At 45.0% G+C, this 6,411-nt stretch overlaps 1 protein-coding gene across 1 annotated transcript in view; it reads right to left on the reverse strand.

The window, feature by feature from the left end:
- scinlb (scinderin like b) overlaps positions 1–302 on the reverse strand; it is a 17,296-nt gene extending 16,994 nt beyond the window's left edge. The window contains exon 1 of the mRNA XM_056596752.1: positions 144–302. The gene's annotated coding sequence lies outside the window, so the exon portion shown is untranslated. The remainder of the gene's footprint in view (positions 1–143) is intronic.
- Between the last annotated feature and the right edge of the window lie 6,109 nt (positions 303–6,411).

A 6,411-nucleotide genomic window follows, 5' to 3' on the forward strand; every position in this document is an offset into this window, starting at 1 on the left:
AATCGTATATCCATAAGAGCTTAGACTTTATGTTTTTAAGGTTGTCCCATAACGCAGAGGAAACAAATATTGCATTGTTACGCGATTAAAGTCCAAATCATGACCTAACGACGCATGTATTATGATTTACAGAAGTTACTTACGGTTAAGAAGGATCAAATCAACGTCTATCTCCGAGGAAGAGGTTGTCGGTGGATGCAGACTGAGACGGCCCGGGGCAGAGCGTGCATTCGTGTTTTACTGGAGGAAGGAGTGTCCAGTGTGAGCAAAAGCCTACTGCGGAGAAGAGATCATTGATTGGTTGATTGTATCGGTTACAGATCACTGGCGTGTATTCCACCCAGAGTCAGGGTGTGGCCATTCAAATAGTCCTGTAGTGGCGTGCGTGCGCGTGTTTGAGAGAGAGATTGAGATTGTGTATTATATTGTACATATACAACTCAAAGACAAACACATTTTATTGCATGGCGACGTGTGACATATGCTTTATACATAGATAGATATGTATTAATATACAATTTCAACTCTAAACAATGACAAGAGCTCAAATGTATTGATATATGAATGTACATACACAATGCAAACACACAATATACAATACACACAATTTCTTTAAATATTTCTGCATTCCTTTATTGCATATTTAAAGCCAACAACAAGCCAAAAGGAGAGCACGACCACCTGGTACAGCCCTCCACTCCACTCGGGAGAGAGCTTGAGAAACCTGTACAAAAACACATGCAAACACAAAACCCTGCTGTTTGTACACAAAACAGGTTCCATCGCCAATTTAAGACCGCAAACCCATCGGCGTCACCATGGGAATGGGTCTTGGTGTCTGATCCCGGTTCCCATGGGGATTAGAGCAACTGAAATCTGCGTGGCAGGCGGGCTGCACCCAGCTGTCAGTCTCCTGAGAGGGGAAGCCTCAGCACAGGAGAGCCCTCAGCCTCCCACAGGAAGTGACAGTGTGATGAGAACGGGATCTTTCATCTGCCTGCCTTAGAGGAAGGTCTTGTCCAGCGTCTCTGGGAGCAGGGAGGGACCCCCTCTTCTTCCGTTCTCCCCCTGAGGCTTTTGGGGGGGGGGAAGGTATTCCTTGCCCTTCAATCAATCAATCACTGAATCAAACTTTACTTGTGTACCACTTCTTGCGCGAAACACAACGTCAACATGCCTCACAAAGGAAGGAACGCAAAAGGAACAAGACGTCCGTGTAAATTGTGAGTATCATCTTGTTCACAGAGAGATGTAAACAAAAACAAGATTCTACACTACTTCATTAGAAGAACGCTTAATCTAAATTACATGTATTTTGAATGTTTTCAGAGGGCGTCGGGGTTAAGAAGCAGGGGTCATAGAGTGTCCAGTGAAGCCCATTGAGACTGTAAATGTGATGAAGGGCTTTGCAAATAAAGGTAACTCGACTTCAAACCCACAGCTCAGTGCTGTGCGGGTGAATAGGGTAGTCGACACACACTGGACACAGCTTGGACATTGAGTACTCTTTGACGTAGTTGTAGTTACTCTTTGTGATTACAAAGACCCCAGTGCAAACATGGAGTGTAATATATATGCTGCAACAAGGAAGGAGCTCATATCTGTCTAGACCTTCATTTTTCTACTTCCTGTTGAGTATTAAAAAGGGGACAATATTAATAGGAAAAAGAAGAACCAGATAGTTATTGCTTCTTAGGTTGCTGCGTAACTGGCCCTTTGTATACAGGCAACAAAAACAACATACAATAGCTTCTACATCGGGTATGAGCGTCTAGCTGAACAAATGTGAGGAGTAAACGTTACTTTCCAGTTTCCAAGAGAAATGAGTCACTGGTTATTTTTGACCCATGAAAAAAACTCATCCTCATGTCTTCATGTAACATTCTTTAGGAGAGCCAAAATAAGGACTTTCCTGAGAGAATGACCTAGTTCTGCATCACAATCCATTCAACTTTACATGAAGTGTGATGGGTGGGAGGAAGAGATGAGCATTAGGACACACTCGTACGTGTCTAATGACTTAAATCAAACATCCCAAAGGCACCCCTGGGCAAAATGTAGTTGTATAAGATCTAAGTATCGACCATGTGAGTTATTTTACGCTCATTCGAGGGTTTGGGTCAGTTCTGTCCAGCTCAAGAGACAGGGCATGGCCCCATGCGGTGCTCACACAGACAACAGGCCGTGGAAGCACCCGGAACGCGGATTACCTTGCTAATTGTGTGAGGCTTACTGTGTGAAAAGCGATGTGACCATAGCTGTTCACCGCAGCAGAGCAGACCGAGCCCAGCCTGACCGCTGGCTGCGTCCTCACCCAATCACATTCCTGTAGCCTGAGGTATGACTCACCTTCCTTAATGCTTGAGTTCAAGCTTATTTTAGAGTCCTTTTTAAAACAACAGTTGACCAAAGTGCTTTACAAGTAAACTATCTAGTTCTAAAACAAACAAAAAAATAAAAACAATTAAAAGCACAAAAAAGGAGACACTAGTAAAAGGACACACACACAATATAACTTATGTAGAGAATACCAATGAGTTTTTAGGAGGGATTGAAGACGGGCACTGAAGGGCCTAGCCTGATATGAGGAGGGAGTTTGTGCCACAGTTTGAGGCCAATGACGTCTTAAGCCCATCACCCCTGCTCTTAAATCACCTCTGCACTTTAAACAAACAGAGATGGATGTTTTCAAGGCTGAAGGCCCCTAACATACGAACAGACCACCTAAGTATCCGTAGCCATGAGCCACACTACCAGACACTACTTCACTGGGGCCTTGATATGATGGGTAACAGGGTTCAGACAGCAGCTGCACATCATCGTAGGTCACGCAGGCTGCATGCAAGAATCTTCTTAACAATGACGTCAACGGTGGCGAGAAATGTTTGGGAATCACAACAGGTCTGCTGAATCTAAAGTGTCTCCTGATCCCTGAATGAAGGGTAATGAGGGAATGTTGCTACAGCCAAACCCCTCTCACACACGCCTCTCACAAAAACAATCCAAACTCTAAAAGCAGCAGCCAGTCAGAAGCTAATATAGCTCCATTATCTAAAGGCTCCCTAAATAGCCATAGCTATAGCACCCCTCAACACCCCCCCTTCACCCTCAGCATGACCCAACAACCAGTGCCCACAGTAGTAAGTCCCTGAGTGACAAGGGACTTGGACCGGGACGTGAGTGGACTGGGTCCCAGGGAGAAGTCCTCCTAGACAATGGCTACCAAACCACCATCGCCATCTTGCTTGGTGGGCAAAGAAAAAAAATGGGTTGCTAGGCTATGACAACACCCATTTCCCTTTTAAACATTCAGTTCAACACAAAGGAAAGGTCAACATTGGGGCGGGGGGTGGGGGGGGCCTGGGGACTGCAGACTTGCGGTGTGGGATGGAGAGGATGACATTGACCTTTAACCCAGTGAGTCCCTGGAGTTGGCTTCTGCCAAAGCGGTTCATGTCACCCTGTAGGTCAACTGGGCGGCTCTGTGTAGCTCGGCACATCTCTGCTGCCCCGATGGTACCATGACTGCTTTGTTAGTACCAAACTTGGCTTAAGGTTGTGTCAGTGTTGGAAAAAATATTATGCCAATTCAGTCCCCATATCCTAAACACAGCAACTGAAATATTATGAGCAGTCAGTGAGGACCTTCACTGACTGAATAGGGCATGTTCAGGCTCGGGGATGTTTCCCTTGGGATATGTTACTACTGAGCCTCAGATTGAGCCTCACCCAGTTAATAGGCAGAGGACTTTCTGAATTCAAAAAGCAGAATAACAATTTTCTGTCTCCACTCCATTGGCTGTGGAGCTGTGTGACGCAAACTAGTGTCACTGGGATGTGTGTCTGAAGCCCTGTCCAATGAGAACAGAGAATGACGCAGAAGACACGCAAGTCAGGCATTGTGGCGTTGACATCCACCAACAGGCTTTAGAAATCTCTTGTTAATACTTGCCTTTAATGCATTAACAGGTTTTTCCTTGGGAACAAAGGCCCCTAATATAGGGGACAGGGGACCCTCTGTGTGTGTATGTGTGTGTGTGTGTGTGTGTGGCGATAAGACTTTACAGGCCCCGTAACCTTGCTGGTAAGATATGGTCAGTAATCACGGCGCCATTGTGGCCCTTGCAGATTGTTTCAATGGGGTGAGGGTCCACTCCTGTGACAGCAGAGTGCTATACAGAGGAGAGTGATGTACCGAGGAGAGTGATATACAGGCCCGCCAGTGAGTCATCTAGCCTCCACTAGCAGGCTCCACGCGCCCATTGGAGAGGTGTACAGCCTCCATTTCAGTCAAGTGGAACTACAATATGTCACTGAAATGGGACAAGCCAAAATTATTCTTCAAAAAGTTGATTCCCAAAGCAATACAGTATATGCAAAAGGACGATATATTGCATTAATAAGTTCAACAGGGGGCGTCCCGGTGGTTCACCGGGTGGAGTGCGTACCATTGAGGCCAGTCCTTGCCGCAGCGACCCGGGTTCGATCACTGCCCGTGGTCCTTAGCAGCATGTCCTCCCTTCTCTGGAGGGAGAGATAACTTCCTGTCTTACTAACTCTACAATAATAGGATAAAACCTTCAAAAATAATAAGTTCATACAATGTAGGTCCCATTCATTTACAATACGCAAGCTGTCCTCCCAGTGCATCTCACTAGAGGTTCAGACTCCAGACTAACATGTACTAGTGTCTGTCATGAACACGAGCAGCCGCTCTAACACAGGGCTTGTTGCTGCTGCAGCACGGTTTCCTTGCAGTCTTGCTGCAGCCAGATAAAGCCCTGCCGTGGCTTGCTAACCGGTGGTGGTTTCCTGCTTGCCAGCACATAACCGCACTGCCCTCTAATCCATCCAGCAGAGGCAGCCTCAAATAACCTCTCAGTGGTTCATGTACTTCCTAGAAACGAGACTCACACAACCTCCTTGAACAACCAATACGCACAAATGGATGTGTACACATTTAAGGGTGTTCTATTTGTGTGCCGTTTTATTGTGTTTGTTCGCCACCGTGGTCAACAAACTGTTATTTGTAAGTGTGCTAAAATTATAATCGCACTTTAATGTTTACATTTTTAAAACTTCCCTTTTAAACCTCGAAGAATTCAAAGAATAATTCATAATTCAACTTCTTCAACCTTGGCATATATATGTGTCGTTAAGGCTAAGATCAGCAGCATAACAACAAATGTGTAAAAATGTAAATGTACCTGATGTAATGTAGACCTATTGTAATGGTAGCCACAGTGTACACTTTTTAAAACATTAATAATGTTCTGCACTTGAGAGGGAACAACGACAGAAAAAGAAAGAGCAAACACCTATTTGGAATGCAAGGGCAGCAAATTGACCTGTAGGATTTATCCATGCACCTCAATGTTATTCATCTGTTTATCATTACTGCCAATGATTAAACAGGACCTGAGAAAAGGCAGACAAACATGCAGACCTATAAAATCCCATCCGGCTTTCAGTGAGAAATTAATCATAATATGTACCTAGTAAAAACCACAGAGGACAGGAAGTGAAAACGCAGTTGCAGAAGAGGCATGTCAAAGCAGACGCAGAGCGAATACAAATATGCTGTTACAGTCTAAACGGTATCAGGCCTTCTTAAATAAGAGTTGGAAAGGCCTCAATCGCTGACAGAATTGATCTAGCTTTTAAAAGGATGCTAACAATTGATAACTTTTTTTGCATTCACTGTAGTATTTCATTTGTATACAAAAGAGCCCTCCTTTGACCCCCACCTTGTGGAGCCCAGCTGGGCTACAAGTCACTCGTCATTTAGCAGACCTTCTGTTCCTAGCCCCTCACAGAGTACGATACATGCCATTAATGGACCCTAATTAACCCGGTACCTTACCACCTGGAGTGGAGAGATACAGCCAATGACCTAGCCTCTGTTGCATAAGGGGATTTCTACAGTCTCTGTCTCAAAGACTCGACCAACACAACCCTCCCAGCCACACACCAACACATACTGTTCAACCCAATCAGGCGTGTCCCAGGCCCGGCTTCCTGGGCTGCGGAGGCGGTGCAGGCAGACAGACGTCAGGAGGGTAGGTGGGCACAGGTTTAGAACAAGGTAAATACCACGTCCCTTTTCTATATACACAGTGGGCAGGCCCAGTGGCCGTTGAGGTTCCAAACGCTGTCATGGTACAGACATAGGATTCATTGTGGTGAGACTGCTAGCCTACTGAACAGGATGATGCTCATTCACACCTCCATGGATGATTGCAAAGAACAGTACGTGAAATAGTCAAAGCTAAATTGACTATGTCAGTTTATTAAATGTATAGTAATCTATCCCTGTTCCCTGATTGTTTAGTGCAAAAATAGGACTGTGTTATCTAAACAAACAGTTTATGCTGAAAGACTTTGAATGGAAATGTACTCTTATTTACTTGC

This window comes from Gadus chalcogrammus, chromosome 8, assembly GCF_026213295.1.
Source record: "Gadus chalcogrammus isolate NIFS_2021 chromosome 8, NIFS_Gcha_1.0, whole genome shotgun sequence".
NCBI classification, from domain to species: Eukaryota; Metazoa; Chordata; class Actinopteri; order Gadiformes; family Gadidae; genus Gadus; species Gadus chalcogrammus.